A 19199-nucleotide genomic window follows, 5' to 3' on the forward strand; every position below is an offset into this window, starting at 1 on the left:
GCTGGGACTTGTGGTGCGCCGGGGACTTCCGCGCTGGCCATGCATATTTCTTCGTCGCTCTATTGGGAGACCCAGACAATTGGGTGTATAGCTACTGCCTCCGGAGGCCACACAAAGTATTACACTTAAAAGTGTAAGGCCCCTCCCCTTCTGCCTATACACCCCCCGTGGGATCACGGCTGCTCAGTTTTCATGCTTTGTGCGAAGGAGGTCAGACATCCACGCATAGCTCCACTGTTTTTAGTCAGCAGCAGCTGCTGACTATGTCGGTTGGAAGAAAAGAGGGCCCATACTAGGGCCCCCAGCATGCTCCCTTCTCACCCCACTTTCTGTCGGCGGTGTTTGTAAGGTTGAGGTACCCATTGCGGGTACGGAGGCTGGAGCCCACATGCTGCTTTCCTTCCCCATCCCCCTCAGGGCTCTGGGTGAAGTGGGATCTTACAGGTCTCCAGGCACTGAGACCGGGCTCCATCCACAGACCCAGAGAACCTGCTGGATATGGAGCTGAGTATCGTCAGGGACAGGGCCCTGCTACATTAAGGTACTCTGTGTCTCCGTACACATCGCGCACACACACACCAGCATTGCTGGGAGTGTTAGTGCGCCGGGGACAACAGCGCGGAGCGCTTGTGCTTTTATTCACTGCAGCTTAGCTGAGTGAATTTATGTATTAGGAACTGCCGCGCCGGCCGCTGCTGGGTGTTTTACACTGTGGCGCGGCTGGGACTTGTGGTGCGCCGGGGACTTCCGCGCTGGCCGTGCATAGGACGGCCGCGCTTATTACTCGAGTCCCCGGCTTTGCGGCCTAGTTTTCGTTTCGTTCCCGCCCCCAGCCCTGCCAGTCAGGGGAGGGGCGGGACGCTGTACAGAAAGTCAGCGCCGAGAGCTGGAGTCTGCTTTGCATTCTCCAGCCCCCTCACTGGACACAGTGGGACGCCAGTTTCCCGCTCTTGTCTGGGGCACGCCCACGGCCCGCCCCTCTTCACAGAACACCGGCGGCCATTCCTGCATGCAGTCCGAGCTGGAGAAGGGAGACAAGCTCTGGGCAACCAGTCACAGGATTCTGGCTACCACACACCCGCCTTTGTGCGGGCGGTAAGCAGCACCTGAAGTGCTGACCCCACTAATGCCGAAGTGGTCATTTGTACTTTATGCTTGTATGCTATACACTGCACTGTACGGTCGCTATTCTTGGATATATACCCTCCTAGATGGCTAGACAAGAGCAGCAAAAAGCAAGGGTGCTAAGGCACAAGCTTTCTATGCTGCGTGTATTGCATGTGCTGAAGTGTTCATTTGTACTTTATGCTTGTCTGCTATACATTGCACTGTACGGTCGCTATTCTTGGCTATATACTATCCTAGATGGCTAGACAACAGCAGCAAAAAAGCAAGGGTGCCAAGCAGGGCTGTGGAGTCGGAGTCGTGGAGTCGGAGTCGGAGCTCATTTTGGTGGAGTCGGAGTCGGTATAAAATGCACCGACTCCGACTCCTAACATATATAATAAATTGGGGACAGGAGTGCAATGCAGAATGTGCTGAATATTTTACTAAATAATAACATTTAGTATAATGCTTATATTTAAGTGAAACATTTATTGTAGTACAATGTGAACATCAGACATTTAATTGTTTTTATGATACAATAATCAAGATATTTGGATAGAACATAACATATTTATTGGAATACAACTTTAGAACACAAAAAACTAATAAATTGTAAATATGTAATATATATATATATATATGTATATATACACACAGTGTATATACACACACAAGATATATATGTAATCTACTGTATATTACATAGTGTATTACATATTTACAATTTATTACAGTTTTTTGTGTTCTAAAGTTGTATTCCAATAAATATATTTTATGTTCTATCCAAATATCTTGATTATTGTATCATAAAAATTATTAAATGTCTGATGTTCACATACACATGTTCATGTATTACAATAAATTTTTCACCTAACTATAAGCAATATATGTAGGAGTCGGAGTCGGAGCCGGAGTCTGAGTCGGTGCAAGAGAATTTGAGGAGTCGGAGTCTGAGTCGGAGTCGAAGGTTTGGCTTACCGACTCCACAGCCCTGGTGCCAAGGCACAGGCTTTCTACGCTGCTTGTACTGCATGTGATACCGTTCCACCGACAGGTTCCACTGACCCCCATTGTGTGCAATGCTCCCCTGTAGCACTCGCTCAGCCGGGGTCTCTGCTAGAGGTGGCCAAAGGAACCACCTGTGAACCCTGTCCAGGGAAAGGGACGGAGTGGCAGTTTCGGCTGATAGATTGTCTGTGACTATGACTAACATCTTAGAGACTTTGCAGTCCAGACAGACCATGGGCAATGTTGATTCAATGCTCCCGGGCCACCCTCATTTGGAACAAATCCGTGCTCCGGGGAGGTCCCATGCATCCCAGGGTGAAGGCTCTGACACGGACAACAGTCCCAGACAGCCTAAGCGAGCTCGCTGGGAGCGGCACTCGGCTTCATCACTGGTCAGGGTCCCAGCAGGAGGACTCTAATGATGAGGCAGACGTAGCTGATCAGGACTCTGATCCTGAGACCGCTCTCAAGCCGGATACACCGGATGGTGACGCCATGGTGCATGATCTTATAGCGTCCATCAATATAATGTTGGATATTTCTCCCTCAGCCCCTCCAGTGGAGGAGTCAGCTTCACAGCAGGAGAAATTCCATTTCAGTATCTCAAGCGTAAATTGAGTACTTTTCTGGCCACTCTGACTTCAGAGAGGCAGTTCAGAAACACCACGCTTATCCAGATAAGCGTTTCTCCAAACGTATTAAGGATACAAGTTATCCCTTTCCACCTGACGTGGTCAAGAGCTGGACCCAGTGTCCAAAGGTGGATCCTCCAATCTCCAGGCTGGCGACTAGATCCATAGTTGCAGTGGAAGTTGGGGCTTCCCTTAAAGATGCCACTGACACAGATGGAGCTCTGGTTGAAATCCATCTATGAAACTATCGGCGCGTCGTTTGCTCCAGCATTCGCAGCCGTATGGGCACTACAAATTAGTTCAGCTGGTCTGGCACAGATTGACATCGTCACACGTTCATCTGTTCCGCAAGTAGCGTCCTTAACCTCTCAAATGTCTGCATTTGCGTCTTACGCTATTAATGCTGTCCTGGACTCTACGAGCAGTACGGTAGGGGCGTCCGCCAACTCCGTGGTTGTACGCAGAGCCTTGGGGTTAAGGGAATGGAGGCAGATGCTGCTTCCAAAAAAGTGCTTAATTGCCATTTTCTGTGACAGACTGTTTCGTGAGAGATTAGATGAAATCGTTAAACAGTCCAAGTCTAAGGATTCTTCCTTACCCCAGCCCAAACCTAACAAACCCCAACAGAGGAGGGGACAGTCGAGGTTTCGGTCCTTTCGAGGCTCGGGCAGGGCCCAATTGTCCTCGTCTAAAAGGACTCAAAAGGTTCTGAGGAGCTCAGATTCTTGGCGGGCTCAGTCACGCCCAAAGAAGGCAGCCGGAGGAACCGCTACCAAGGCAGCTTCCTCATGACTGTCGGCCTCCTCTCTCCGCATCCTCGGTCGGTGGCAGGCTCGCCCGCTTTGGGGACATTTAGCTGCCACAGGTCAAAGACCGTTGGGTGAGAGACATTCTGTCTCAAGAGTACAGGATCGAGTTCAGTTCTCGTCCTTCGACCCGATTCTTCAGAACTTCTCCACCTCCCGACCGAGCCGGTGCTCGTCTGCAGGCGGGTGCTCTCTAAAGGCAGAAGGAGTGGTGATCTCTGTTCCTCTCCAGGACCAAGGTCACGGTTTTTACTCCAATTTGTTTGTGGTGCCACAAAAGGGACGGGTCTTTCCGTCCTGTTCTGGACCTAAGAAACTGCTCAACAAGCATGTGAAGACCAGGCGGTTGCGGATGGAATCCCTCCGCTCCGTCATCGCCTCAATGTCTCAAGAAGAGTTCCTAGCATCAATGGACATGCTCCAGAGCACCAGCGTTTCTACGCTTCGTTATAGGAACGAACACCTTTAGTTCGTAGCCCTGCCTTTCGGGCTGGCGACAGCCCCACGGGTCTTCACCAAGGTCATGGCTGCAGTAGTGGCAGTCCTGCGCTCTCAGGGTCACTCTGTGATCCCTTGCTTGGACGATCTACTCGTCAAGGCACCCTCTCAAGAGGCATGCCAACACAGCCTGATCGTTGCGCTGGAGACTCTCCAGAGTTTCGGGTAGATCATCAACTTTTCAAAGTCAATTCTGACCCCGACCCAATCGCTAACATATCTTGGCATGGGGTTTCATACTCTATCACCGATAGTGAAACTTCCGCTGGGCAAACAGCGTTCACTTCAGACAGGGGTGCAATCTCTCCGTCAAGGCCAGTCGCACCCCTTGAGACGCCTCATGCACTTCCTAGAGAAGATGGTAGCAGCATTAGAGGCAGTCCCTTTCGCGCAGTTTCTTCTGCGTCCACTACAATGGGACATTCTCCGCCAATGGGACGGGGAGTCGACGTCCCCTCGACAGGGACGTTTCTCTTTCTCAGGCGGCCAAGGAGTCTCTTCGGTGGTGGCTTCTTCCCACCTCATTGTCTTCAGGGTGGGGAGCAATTTTTCTCCTCCACAGGGCTCAAGGTACGTGGACTCAGCAGGAGTCCACCCTTCAGATCAATGTTCTGGAAATCAGAGCAGTGTATTTTGCCCTACGAGCCTTCCAGCAGTGGCTGGAAGGCAAGCAGATCCGAATTCAGGCGGACAACCCCACAGCGGTGGCATGCATCAACCACCAAGGGGGGACACGCAGTCGGCAAGCCTTCCAGGAAGTCCGGCGGTTTCTGACGTGGGGGGAAGACACGGCATCCACCATATCCGCAGTTCACATCCCGGGTGTAGAAAACTGGGAAGCAGACTTTCTCAGTCGCCAGGGTATGGACGCAGGGGAATGGTCTCTTCACCCGGACGCGTTTCAGGAGATCTGTCGCCGCTGGGGGATGCCGGACGTCGACCTACTGGCGTCCCGGCACAACAACAAGGTCCCAGCTTTCACGGCACGGTCTCACGATCACAGAGCTCTGGCGGCGGACGCCTTAGTTCAAGATTGGTCGCAGTCCCGGCTCCCTTATGTGTTCCCACCTCTGGCGCTGTTGCCCAGAGTGCTACGCAAGGTCAGGTCCGACTGCCGCCGCGCCATCCTCGTCGCTCCAGACTGGCCGAGGAGGTCGTGGTTCCCGGATATGTGGCATCTCACGGTAGGACAACCGTGGGCACTACCAGACCGGCCAGACTTGCTGTCTCAAGGGCCGTTTTTTCCATCTGAATTCTGCGGCCCTGAACCTGACTGTGTGGCCATTGAGTCCTGGATCCTAGCGTCTTCAGGATTATTTCAAGAGGTCATTGCCTCCATGGGATAGGCTAGGAAACCAAGCTCTACCAAGATCTACCACAGGACGTGGAAGATATTCTTAGCTTGGTGCTCGGCTCAGGACGTTTTCTCCCTGGCCATTGGCATTGACTACTTTCCTTTCCTTCCTGCAATCCAGGTTGGAAAAAGGTTGGTCGCTCGGCTCCCTTAAGGGACAAGTCTCTGCGCTCTCTGTGTCTTTTCAGAAGCGCCTGGCCATACTCCAACAGGTACGCACGTTCCTGCAAGGGGTTTGTCAGATCGTCCCTCCTTACAAGCAGCCGTTAGGACCCTGGGATCTGAACAGGGTTCTAATAGCTCTCCAGAAGCCGCTTTTCGAGCCTATGAGGGATGTTTCCCTTTCTCGCCTTTCACGGACAGTGGCCTTTTCTAGTGGCGGTCACGTCTCCTCGGAGAGTGGCCAAGCTAGCAGCGCTGTCTTGCAAATCTCCCTTCCTGGTGTTTTCACCAGGACAAGGTGGTTCTGCGCCCGATTCAGGAGTTCTCCCTAAGGGGGTATCCCCCTGTCGTCTCAATCGGGATGTCTCCTTACCGTCTTGTCATCCAGTTCATCAATGTGATCGGGATTTGCTTTTGTTGGATCTGGTGAGAGCTCTCAGAACCTACTTTTCCCGCACGGCGCTCCGGCGCCGCTCGGAGGCACTCTTGTCCTTGTCGCTGGTCAGCGTAAGGGGTTGCAAGCTTCCAAATCCACCCTGACTCGGTGGATCAACGAACCAGTTCTTGAAGTCTACCGTTCTGTGGGGCTTCCGGTTCCCTCAGGGCTGAAGGCCCATTTTGCCAGAGCCGTGGGTGCGTCCCGGGCATTACGGCACCAGGCTTCGGCCCAGCAGGTGTGCCAGGCGCCTACCTGGTCGAGTCTGCACGCTTTTACCAAGCATTATCAGGTGCATACCTATGCTTCGGCGGACGCCAGCCTAGGTAGAAGAGTCCTGCAGGCGGCGGTTGCCCCCATGTAGGAAAAGGCCATTTTACGGCCTATCATGAGGTATTATTTTACCCACCCAGGGATTGCTTTTGGACATCCCAATTGTCTGGGTCTCCCAATAGAGCGACGAAGAAGAAGGGAATTTTGTTTACTTACCGTAAATTCCTTTTCTTCTAGCTCTAATTGGGAGACCCAGCACCCGCCCCTGTTTTTCTTGGGGTATACATGTTAGTCATGTTGAATGGTTTCAGTTCTCCGATATTCCTTCGGATTGAATTTGCTTAAACCAGTTTATTGGCTTTCCTCCTTCTTGCTTTTGCACTAAAACTGAGCAGCCGTGATCCCACGGGGGGTGTATAGGCAGAAGGGGAGGGGTGTCACAAACCACCGGGGGGGGTCACTCAGAAATCCCCCGCGCTGGCTACCAGTACGTCACAATCGGGGGGTAACAAGTGGGGGTCACCCCTCCTTTATACCTCCCGACCGACAGACAGAGCACGTGACGCGCTCTCTAGCGCCCCTCTTATAGTCAGGCCAATTATGGAATTGCCCGACAATAAGCAAGGAGGCCGCTATACTACTTATGCCGATTATTGAAGGGTCCCCGGTGAGAGTAAGGTATATATTCCCCCGACCTCCGCGGGCGGAATATATAAAATCTCCCCGAATCTCACTGGCCTCCCCACAATAATCCTTGGCACAATTCGCTGCCACCAACCGATTTACGGTAACTATTAGCCGAACACACAGACGTGGGATTCAAGATCGAGATAACAGAACAGCCCAAGATTAATTATATAATTTAATCAGCCTAAAGCACACTAGAACTACAATATATACAATAGGGAATCTACAGAATATACATATGTCAGAGTACAGTTACAATCAAAGCATGGGTTACAAACAGGCATACACAGTTCCAGCAGTTACCTTGTTGCGTCTGGCCACAGGGGGGCGCTGTAGACCAGGTTTCCAGGAACTCCCTCACAGGTCTTTCCCAACCAGGCCCCCGAGCAGAAGAACACTGGAAAATGGCCGAAGTAGGGTTATCAACCTGGGCAATCCAGGTCCCCTCCTACCTTAGTGACCTCACAGGGAGCACTGCTCCACCCCTGGCTGGAGTTATGGACAAAATCCACAACATGGAATATGGCCATAACTTGGCCTGGGAGCGTCGTAGGCGGACGCCAATGCTCTCATTGTGACAGTTATGAATTTAGCTACAGAACGAGGGGACTCATGACCTGTCTGCCAGTTCCCCATTGGCTGATATCACGCCTGGGGCATTTCCCAATGTCCTGCTCCCATAAAAAGGGGGTGCCGGCATCGTCCACATGCGGAGACACCATTTTTATGGTTGCCATATTTATCGGAAATATGGCTTGCGAGATATGAACCATTTTTTACTGGAGTCGTTCTGTCTGCTAGTTCCATAGCCTTGCTAATGAGATACAACTCTTGTTACAGGGTGACGGCAGGGAGTCATCCTGTGTCCTTTGTCCTAAAGCCACCTAATTTCCATATCACAGGACATGGCCATGGGATTTGTTGCTAAACCAGTTGTGTGAAGGAAAGGGGGGGGGTGACACCAGGAGAGGGCTTCCTGACATACTTGAATATCATGATTTATCGTCATATCTCCGGATTTACCTCACACCTCCCCCCTTTTGAGGGCGCTAGGGGGCAGCACACTCCGGTGTTCCCCCGTGCGCCCGTCCGCGACCTCTCCTTGTCGGGACAGCCCGTCTGCGTTACCGTGGTCACGGCCCCTTTTGTGGCGAATGGTGAAGTTGTATTGCTGGAGCGCAAGGCTCCATCGCAACAATCGCCCATTCGTCCCAGAGACGGTGTGCAACCAGCTGAGGGGATTGTGGTCCGTCTCCACGATGAAGTGGCGCCCGTATAGATAGGGTTGCAGACGCTGCAGGGCCCACACTATGGCCAGGCACTCCTTCTCCATCGTGGAATAGGCAACTTCCCTTGGTAACAGCTTCCTGCTCAGGTACAAGACTGGGTGCTCTTGGCTCGCAGAGTCCACCTGGCTGAGCACCGCACCGAGGCCGAAGTCACTGGCGTCGGTCTGTACTACAAACGGCCGCGTGAAGTCGGCTGCCTGTAGCACGGGCGGGCTGGACAGGGCGTCCTTTAGGGCCCGGAAGGCTGTCTCGCAGTCCATTGTCCAATCGACTGCAGAGGGCAGCTTCTTCTTGGTGAGGTCCGTCAAGGGCTTTGCCAGGCTACTATAGCATGGAACAAACCTCCTATAGTACCCAGCGGTCCCCAAGAAGGACATCACCTGCTTCTTGGTCCTGGGGGTGGGCCAGGATGCGATGGCTTCCACTTTCTCAGGCTCGGGCTTCAGTGTTCTCCCACCTACCCGGTGACCGAGGTACTGGACCTCGCTCATGGCCAGCTGACACTTTCCCGGCTTGATGGTCAAACCTGCCCGGTGGATCCGCCTGAGCACCTGTGCTAGATGCTCTAGGTGGTCCTCCCAGGTGGGACTGAAGACGGCAATGTCATCCAGGTACGCGGCCGCGTACCCTTCAAGTCCCTTGAGCAGGGTGTTGACCATCCGCTGGAAAGTGGCAGGGGCATTCCTCATCCCGAATGGCATCACCGTGGACTCGTACAGTCCAAATGGGGTAATAAAGGCAGAGCGTTCCCTGGCCTTGCGAGTCAGGGGGATCTGCCAATATCCCCGGCTCAGATCCATGAGGGTCAGGTACTGAGCCCCGGCCAACTGATCGAGCAGGTCATCGATGCGTGGCATTGGGTACGCATCGGCGACCGTGACCGCATTGAGCCCCCTGTAGTCCACGCAGAACCGAGTGGTTCGGTCCTTCTTAGGGACGAGAACTACAGGCGAGGCCCAAGCGCTGTTGGATGCCTGGATCACCCCCAGCTTCAGCATCTCGTCAATCTCCTGGCGCATGTGTTGCTGCACCTCCAGGGAGACCCGATATGCTGAACGCCGGATCGGGGGATGATCCCCAGTGTCCACGTGATGGACAGCCAAGTCAGTCCTTCCGGGCTGGTTGGTAAACAACCCCCGGAAGGGGTGTAGGGTGGCCCACAGCTGGGACCGTTGGTCCTCCAAGAGCTGGTGGCCAACCTCCACATCCTCAATGGATCCGCCTGCCCTAACCTGGGCTAGCATATCCAAGAGGGTTTCCGCTTCTCCCTCCTCGGGCAGGTTGCACACGGGGAGCGCACATGCCTCCCGCTCATGATGTGCCTTCATCATGTTCACATGGAAGGGCTTCCGCCTTCCACGGGCAGGGTCCAGGGTGACCAGGTACGTCACAGGGTTGAGCTGCTGGTACACGAGGTATGGGCCTTCCCAGGCTGCCTGAAGCTTGTCCTGTGGTACGGGGACCAGTACCCACACCTTTTGACCCACTTGGTAGGTCCTCTCACAAGCGTTCTGGTCGTACCAACGCTTCTGATCGGCCTGGGCTTGAGCCATATTGTCGTGTACCAGTTGCGTCAAGGCCTGCATTTTGTCCCGGAAGCGCATGACATACTCGATAACCGACACTCCAGGGGTGGCCAAATCCCCTTCCCAAGCCTCTTTCACCAGAGCCAGGGGGCCCCGCACACGTCGCCCGTACAGGAGCTCAAACGGTGAGAATCCTGTTGAGGCCTGTGGAACCTCCCGGTAAGCAAATAACAGGTGTGGGAGATACCGCTCCCAGTCACGCCCATGGGAGTCGACCAACATCTTAAGCATCTGCTTTAAGGTGCCATTGAACCGCTCGCACAGGCCATTAGTCTGTGGATGGTACGGGCTGGCCACCAGATGTCGCACCTGGACTTGCTTACAGAGGGCCTCCATCAGCTGGGACATGAATTGGGTCCCCCGGTCAGTGAGCATTTCCTGGGGAAAACCCACTCGGGAGAAAATCTCCAGCAATGCGGTGGCCACCTTGTCAGCCCGAATGGACGACAAGGCCACTGCTTCTGGGTACCGGGTGGCATAGTCCACTACCGTCAGTATGAAGCGTTTCCCGGAGCTGCTGGGGATGGCCAGCGGGCCGACCAGATCCACAGCCACCCTCCTGAAAGGCTCATCGATGATTGGCAGAGATACCAGTGGGGCTTTGGGGCGTGGCCCCGCCTTCCCCACTCTCTGACAGGTTTCACACGAACGGCAGTAGGCAGCCACATCGGCCCCCATTTTTGGCCAGTAGAAATGCTGGTTTAACCTGGCCTTGGTCTTAGCGATCCCTAGGTGTCCGGCCATCGGAATCTCATGTGCGATCCGCAACAACTCCGTCCGGAACGGATAGGGTACCACCAACTGTCGGTCCCTGGGCCACGCCTCCGGTGAACCCTGCTGGACCGTGGCCCGGTACAGCCGTCCTTGGTCCCAGACCACTCGCTCCGGGTCCGAGGGAGGCTGTGCCGCCTGCTCCTTAAGAGCTTTCAGGCTGTCGTCAGCTTCTAACGCTGCCTGAAACCCCTGACTAGATGTGGCCAGAATCGACGAGACTGTCACATCTTCAGTCAGTACCCCGGGACCTGTGTCCTGGCCTCCACCTGACTCGGCTGCCACTTGGTCAGAAGGGGAAGAGCTATCGGACCTCCGGGAGGCCCCTTGGCTTCCAGCACTCCCACTGCGGGTGACAGCGGCCACAGCCGCTGCGACCGTGGGGCGTGCCTGCTCCTCCTCCGTTCCTGACCAAGTCGCCGGTTCAGGCAGACCTACCTGGCTTCCTGACACCCCGGTTGTGGGGGAACCATGCACCGAGATCTTACCTGGGAGCACTTCCGCTCCTGGACCGGCCCCAATCTCACCTGCCTGTTCCCCTCCTGCAGCAACAGAACCCCGCTGTGAAATCTCTGGGGACCCCACATTTGCTGTGGTAGCCCCCACCCCACACACTGGTCCTCCCCCTGCAGCACCCTGCTCTCTGCTTATCCCTGCAGAGGGCAACAGATCCCAGCTCACAGGCTGGTTACTTGTAGAGGCATTGTCACACCTTTCTCTGACCCCCTCCCCTGTCACAGCTGCAGCTGAGTGTGTGTCTATGGTGTCTATGCAAGCAGAAATATCAGAGTTCACTCCCTCCTCCCTTACATCATTCATAGATAACACATTAACATTGTCCGGAGGCATGTCAATACTGGCTGAAGGTTCAGCCCTTGGTTGGGGCCCAAACTGGGAGGTTATCTGCCCCAAATCTGTCCCAAGTAGCACGTTTGCAGGGATCCGATCAGTTACCCCCACCTCCCTCACCCCTCGCCCTGCGCCCCAGTCCACATAAATGTCAGCAACAGGCAGCGCCGGGTCAGTGCCTCCAATCCCGGAGACAGCGAGGGTTTTTCCAGGGATCAAGTCTTGGGGGGACACCATCTCAGGCCGCACCAGAGTCACCTCCGAGGCGCTGTCTCGCAGTCCTATGGTCACAGACCGGCCGACGGTGACAGGTTGGAAGCTGTCCAGGGACCTACCACCACCCCCACCCACACAATACACCTTGGGCGGCCCTTGGGACGGGGACGGAGCCGGGGCCTTGGGACGCTGAGGGCACATGGCCTTGAAGTGTCCAGGTAGGTTGCACTGGTGGCACCGTCTTGGTTCCGCCACGGGCCTGGAGAGGGGAGTTGAGGGGGACACCCCCTGCAGTCTAGGGGCAGGTGGGGCAGTCGCAGAATTCATCTTACCCCCTCTCCAGGTGCTGCTGGTGGCCGCTCTCCTGGCCTCAGGGGCCCGGTTGTTGGTGTAGTCATCGGCAAGGGCAGCTGTAGCCGTGGACCCCTTTGGCTTCTGGTCTCGGATGAACTGGCGGAGATCCTCAGGGCAGTTCCACAAGAGTTGCTCCGTGATGACCAAGTCCAGGATCTCTGGTCCGGTGGAAAGCTGCAGGCCTTGGGTCCAGTGGTCGGCAGCTCGGGCAAGTGCCCGCCGGTGGTCAGCCCAGGAGTCCTTTGGTCCCTTCTGTAGGCTCCGGAACTTCTTGCGGTAGGACTCTGGAGTGAGGTTGTACTGTTGGATCAGGGCCCGCTTGATGGTGTCGTAGCCCTGATCTGCCTCAGCAGGCAAGTCCCCAAGGACATCCAGGGCCTTACCCCTTAAACGGGGGGTCAGGTATTTGGCCCACTGGTCCTTGTCCAGATGGTGCTGCAAGCAAGTCCGTTCAAAAGCAGTCAAGAAAGAGTCCAAGTCTCCATCCTTCTCCAGCACTGGGAAGTCCTCAACACGGACCTTTGGAAGTTTGGTGTCTCGAAGGTCACGTGTGGCTGATGAGGGCCGGAGCTGAGCTAGCTGCAGCTGGTAGTCACGGTCTGCCTGTCGCTCTCGCTCTCGCTCTTCACGCGCTGCCTGCCGCTCTCGCTCCGCAGCCTCACGCTCTGCGTGCCGCTCCGCAGCCTCAGCGTCACGCGCTGCCTGCCGCTCTGCCCTGCGCTCTGCCAGGAGTTCCTTGTAGCCCTTCTGGTCTCCAGCCTGGAGAAGGGCCATAGCCATTTGAAGAAGGCTATCCGAGCCTCCCAGGCTCGGTGGAATGGCACGTGGTGATCTGCGGCACGCTGCAGAGCTAGGCGATTCACTGTCCCTTTCAGAGCGGAGGGCTGGCATCTGGCTCGTTGAGGAACCTTGGGTGAGCTCCTCCTCATCTTGTCCAGCAGTGCCAGGTTGCGCAATGTCCTCGGCAGAACGGTTTTCTGGCGTCGAGCTCCTGGAGGACTCGTGGGCAACCTCCTCATTGCTGTCCACAGCACCGTCCTCCCTCTCTTCGGCTCCTGCCTTAGCATTGGCCAGTTGCATAGCTCTGCTCCTGGTGCCATCAGCCATTCTTGCAGACTTTTGGTCACTGACACAGAACTGACACCTGATGCCTCCACACACCTTACAGTATCTGCACTCTGACACTCTAGTGTTGAGCTAGTCTGAAGACCCCAGCAGCCACAGCTGCTGCAGGCAGTCTTTAGTGTCTGGGAGTATGGGTCTCACACTCACACACACTATTATCTCGATCCCACCGCTATGCCACCAATATGTCACAAACCACCGGGGGGGTCACTCAGAAATCCCCCGCGCTGGCTACCAGTACGTCACAATCGGGGGGTAACAAGTGGGGGTCACCCCTCCTTTATACCTCCCGACCGACAGACAGAGCACGTGACGCGCTCTCTAGCGCCCCTCTTATAGTCAGGCCAATTATGGAATTGCCCGACAATAAGCAAGGAGGCCGCTATACTACTTATGCCGATTATTGAAGGGTCCCCGGTGAGAGTAAGGTATATATTCCCCCGACCTCCGCGGGCGGAATATATAAAATCTCCCCGAATCTCACTGGCCTCCCCACAATAATCCTTGGCACAATTCGCTGCCACCAACCGATTTACGGTAACTATTAGCCGAACACACAGACGTGGGATTCAAGATCGAGATAACAGAACAGCCCAAGATTAATTATATAATTTAATCAGCCTAAAGCACACTAGAACTACAATATATACAATAGGGAATCTACAGAATATACATATGTCAGAGTACAGTTACAATCAAAGCATGGGTTACAAACAGGCATACACAGTTCCAGCAGTTACCTTGTTGCGTCTGGCCACAGGGGGGCGCTGTAGACCAGGTTTCCAGGAACTCCCTCACAGGTCTTTCCCAACCAGGCCCCCGAGCAGAAGAACACTGGAAAATGGCCGAAGTAGGGTTATCAACCTGGGCAATCCAGGTCCCCTCCTACCTTAGTGACCTCACAGGGAGCACTGCTCCACCCCTGGCTGGAGTTATGGACAAAATCCACAACATGGAATATGGCCATAACTTGGCCTGGGAGCGTCGTAGGCGGACGCCAATGCTCTCATTGTGACAGTTATGAATTTAGCTACAGAACGAGGGGACTCATGACCTGTCTGCCAGTTCCCCATTGGCTGATATCACGCCTGGGGCATTTCCCAATGTCCTGCTCCCATAAAAAGGGGGTGCCGGCATCGTCCACATGCGGAGACACCATTTTTATGGTTGCCATATTTATCGGAAATATGGCTTGCGAGATATGAACCATTTTTTACTGGAGTCGTTCTGTCTGCTAGTTCCATAGCCTTGCTAATGAGATACAACTCTTGTTACAGGGTGACGGCAGGGAGTCATCCTGTGTCCTTTGTCCTAAAGCCACCTAATTTCCATATCACAGGACATGGCCATGGGATTTGTTGCTAAACCAGTTGTGTGAAGGAAAGGGGGGGGTGACACCAGGAGAGGGCTTCCTGACATACTTGAATATCATGATTTATCGTCATATCTCCGGATTTACCTCACAAGGGGCCTTACACTTTTAAGTGTAATACTTTGTGTGGCCTCCGGAGGCAGTAGCTATACACCCAATTGTCTGGGTCTCCCAATTAGAGCTAGAAGAAAAGGAATTTACGGTAAGTAAACAAAATTCCCTTCATCTCGGCCGCGCTTATTACTACAGTCCCCGGCTTTTGCGGCCTAGTTCGTCTCGTGCCCGCCTCCGCACCTGCCAGTCAGGAGGAGGGCGGGACGCTGTACAGAGCATCAGCGCTGAGGGCTGGAGTCTTTTTTACATACTCCAGCCCTCACACTAGGCACAGGGGGACGCAGTTTCCCGCACTTTTGTCTGTGGCACGCCCACGGTCCGCCCCTCTTCACAGGACGCCGGCAGCCATTCCTGCCTGCACGCTGAGCTGCAGAGGGGAGACGGGGAGACCCAGACACGGGATTCTACGGCCTCATACCCGCTGTTCAGCGGGCGGTAAGCAGCCCTCAAGGGCTCACCCCCACTTGTGCCGTTTGTGTACCTGGTATTTTGTGTTTGCAAATACTGACACTGTACGGTCGCTGGTGTTCTCGGCTATATACCCTCCTAGATTACAAGGAGGCAACAGCATGTCGTCCGCAAAACGCAAGGGTGCCAAGGCACAGACATTATATGCTGCCTGTACCGCATGTGGGGCTGCTCTACCGGCAGGTTCCACTGACCCCCATTGTGTGCAGTGCTCGGCCCCTGTGCAACTTGCACAGCCGGGGCCTCTGCTAGACGTGACCCAGGGTGTACCACCTGTGAATGCTGTCCAGGTGACAGGAACGGAGTTTGCAGCTTTTGCTGACAGATTGTCTATGACCATGTCTAAAATTCTTGAAACATTGCAGTCTAGACCAGTAACTCAGACCACGGACACTGTTGAATCATTGCTCCCTGGTCCCCCTCAGCTGGAACACTTCCGTGCTCCGGGGGTGTCACACGCACCCCAGGGTGACGTCTCTGACTCGGACGACAGTCCCAGACACCCTAAACGGGCTCGCTATGAGGGGCCCTCAACTTCGTCTCACTGGTCAGGATCCCAGCGGGATGAATCTATGGGTGATGAGGCGGATGTAACTGACCAGGATTCTGATCCTGGGACCGCTCTCAATCTGGATACACCGGATGGTGACGCCATAGTGAATGATCTGATAGCGTCCATCAATAAGATGTTAGATATTTCTCCGCCAGCTCCTCCTGCGGAGGAGTCAGCTTCACAGCATGAGAAATTCCATTTCAGATATCCCAAGCGTAAATTAAGCTCTTTTCTGGACCACGCTGACTTTAGAGACGCAATCCAGAAACACCACGCTTATCCTGATAAGCGGTTTTCCAAACGGCTTAAAGATACACGCTATCCTTTCCCCCTGACGTGGTCAAGGGCTGGACCCAGTGTCCCAAGGTGGATCCTCCAATCTCCAGGCTTGCAGCTAGATCCTTAGTTGCAGTAGAAGATGGAGCGGCACTTAAAGATGCCACTGACAGGCAGATGGAGCTCTGGTTGAAATCCATCTATGAAGCTATTGGAGCGTCGTTGGCGCCAGCATTCGCAGCCGTATGGGCACTCCAAGCTATTTCAGCTGGGCTTACGCAAGTCGACTCAGTCACACGTACATCTGCTCCGCAGGTGGCACCATTGACCTCTCAAATGTCTGCATTCGCGTCTTACGCGATTAACGCTGTCCTAGACTCTACGAGCCGTACGGCGGTGGCGTCAGCCAACTCCGTGGTTTTACGCAGAGCCCTATGGTTGAGAGAATGGAAGGCAGATTCTGCTTCCAAGAAGTGCTTAACCACTTTGCCTTTTTCTCGTGACCGATTGTTTGGTGAGCGTTTGGATGAAATCATTAAACACTCCAAGGGTAAGGATTCATCCTTACCTCAACACAGACAAAACAAACCCCAACAAAGGAGGGGTCTGTCTGGTTTTCGGTCCTTTCGAGGCTCAGGCAGGTCCCAATTCTCCTCGTCCAAAAGGACTCAAAAGGATCAGAGAGGCTCAGATTCTTGGCGGACTCAATCACGCCCAAAAAAGACAGCAGGAAGAACCGTTACCAAGACGGCTTCCTCATGACTCTCAGCCTCCTCTCTCCGCATCCTCGGTCGGTGGCAGGCTCTCCCGCTTTGGCGACATTTGGCTGTCACAGGTCAAAGACCGTTGGGTGAGGGACATTCTGTCTCACGGGTACAGGATAGAGTTCAGCTCTCGTCCTCCAACTCGTTTCTTCAGAACTTCTCCACCGCCCGACCGGGCCGATGCTCTGCTGCAGGCGGTGGCCGCTCTAAAGGCGGAAGGAGTGGTGACTTCCGTTCCTCTTCAGGAACAAGGTCACGGTTTTTACTCCAATTTGTTTGTGGTGCCAAAGAAGGACGGGTCGTTTCGTCCCGTCCTGGATCTAAAGTTGCTCAACAAACACGTAAAAACCAGGAGATTCCGGATGGAATCTCTCCGCTCCGTCATCGCCTCAATGTCTCAAGGAGATTTCCTAGCATCAATAGACATCAAAGATGCTTATCTCCACGTACCGATTGCGCCAGAGCATCAGCGTTTTCTACGCTTCGTTATAGGAAGCGAACACCTGCAGTTCGTAGCGCTTCCTTTCGGGCTGGCAACAGCCCCTCGGGTCTTCACCAAGGTCATGGCAGCAGTAGTAGCAGTCCTGCACTCGCAAGGTCACTCTGTGATCCCGTATCTGGACGATCTGCTGATAAAGGCACCCTCTCAAGAGGCATGCCAACACAGTCTGAACGTGGCACTGAAGACTCTCCAGAGGTTCGGGTGGATTGTCAACTTTTCAAAGTCAAATCTAACCCCGACCCAATCACTAACATATCTTGGCATGGAGTTTCATACTCTCTCAGCGATAGTGAAACTTCCACTGGACAAGCAGTGCTCGCTGCAGACAGGGGTGCAATCTCTTCTTCAGAGCCAGTCGCACTCCTTGAGGCGCCTCATGCATTTCCTAGGGAAAATGGTGGCAGCAATGGAAGCAGTCCCTTTCGCGCAGTTTCATCTGCGCCCTCTACAATGGGACATTCTCCGCCAATGGGACGGGAAGTCGACGTCCCTCGACAGGGATGTCTCCCTCTCTCAGACAGCCAAGGACTCTCTCCGGTGGTGGCTTCTTCCCACCTCATTGTCAAAAGGAAGGTCGTTTCTACCCCCATCCTGGGCGGTGGTCACGACAGATGCGAGCCTATCCGGGTGGGGAGCAGTGTTTCTTCACCACAGGGCTCAGGGTACGTGGACTCAGAAAGAGTCCACCCTTCAGATCAATGTTCTGGAAATCAGAGCAGTTTTTCTTGCCCTGCGAGCCTTCCAACAGTGGCTGGCAGGCAAGCAAATCCGGATTCAGTCGGACAATTCCACAGCGGTGGCGTACATCAACCACCAAGGGGGAACACGCAGTCGGCAAGCCTTCCAGGAGGTCCGGCGGATTCTGACGTGGGTGGAAGACACAGCATCCACCATATCCGCAGTTCACATCCCAGGCGTGGAAAACTGGGAAGCAGACTTTCTAAGTCGCCAGGGCATGGACGCAGGAGAATGGTCCCTCCACCCGGACGTGTTTCAGGAGATCTGTCGCCGCTGGGGGATGCCGGACGTCGACCTGATGGCGTCACGGCACAACAACAAGGTCCCGGTTTTCATGGCACGGTCTCACGATCACCGAGCTCTGGCGGCAGACGCCTTAGTTCAGGATTGGTCGCAGTTCCGGCTACCGTATGTGTTCCCACCTCTGGCATTGTTGCCCAGAGTGCTCCGCAAAATCAGGTCCGACTGCCGCCGCGCCATTCTCGTCGCTCCAGACTGGCCAAGGAGGTCGTGGTACCCGGATCTGTGGCATCTCACAGTAGGCCAACCGTGGGCGCTACCAGACCGTCCAGACTTGCTGTCTCAAGGGCCGTTTTTCCATCTGAATTCCGCGGCCCTGAACCTGACTGTGTGGCCATTGAGTCCTGGATCCTAGCGGCCTCAGGTTTATCTCATGAAGTTGTTGCCACCATGAGACAGGCTAGGAAACCATCCTCCGCCAAGATCTACCACAGGACGTGGAAGATATTCCTATCTTGGTGCTCTGCCCAGGGAGTTTCTCCCTGGCCATTTGCATTGCCTATTTTTCTTTCCTTCCTGCAGTCTGGGTTGGAAAAAGGTTTGTCGCTTAGCTCCCTTAAAGGTCAAGTTTCCGCGCTATCCGTATTTTTTCAGAAACGCCTAGCGCGACTTCCTAAGGTACGCACGTTCCTGCAAGGGGTTTGTCATATCGTTCCCCCTTACAAGCGGCCATTGGAACCCTGGGATCTGAACAAGGTTCTAATTGCTCTCCAGAAGCCGCCTTTCGAGCCTATGAAGGAGATTTCTTTTTCTCGGCTTTCACAGAAAGTGGCTTTTCTAGTGGCGGTCACGTCTCTTCGGAGAGTGTCCGAGCTGGCGGCGTTATCTTGCAAATCTCCCTTCCTGGTGTTTCACCAAGATAAGGTAGTTCTGCGTCCAATTCCAGAGTTTCTTCCCAAGGTGGTATCTTCCTTTCATCTCAATCAGGATATCACTTTACCATCTTTGTGTCCGCATCC

The 19199-nt window shown here is 54.3% G+C and overlaps 1 protein-coding gene across 2 annotated transcripts in view; it reads left to right on the forward strand.

The window, feature by feature from the left end:
- Nucleotides 1-19199, forward strand: part of ZNF638 (zinc finger protein 638) — a 423199-nt gene that overhangs the window by 318995 nt on the left and 85005 nt on the right. The window lies entirely within an intron of this gene.

The sequence above is a fragment of the Anomaloglossus baeobatrachus genome, chromosome 1, assembly GCF_048569485.1.
Source record: "Anomaloglossus baeobatrachus isolate aAnoBae1 chromosome 1, aAnoBae1.hap1, whole genome shotgun sequence".
NCBI classification, from domain to species: domain Eukaryota; kingdom Metazoa; phylum Chordata; class Amphibia; order Anura; family Aromobatidae; genus Anomaloglossus; species Anomaloglossus baeobatrachus.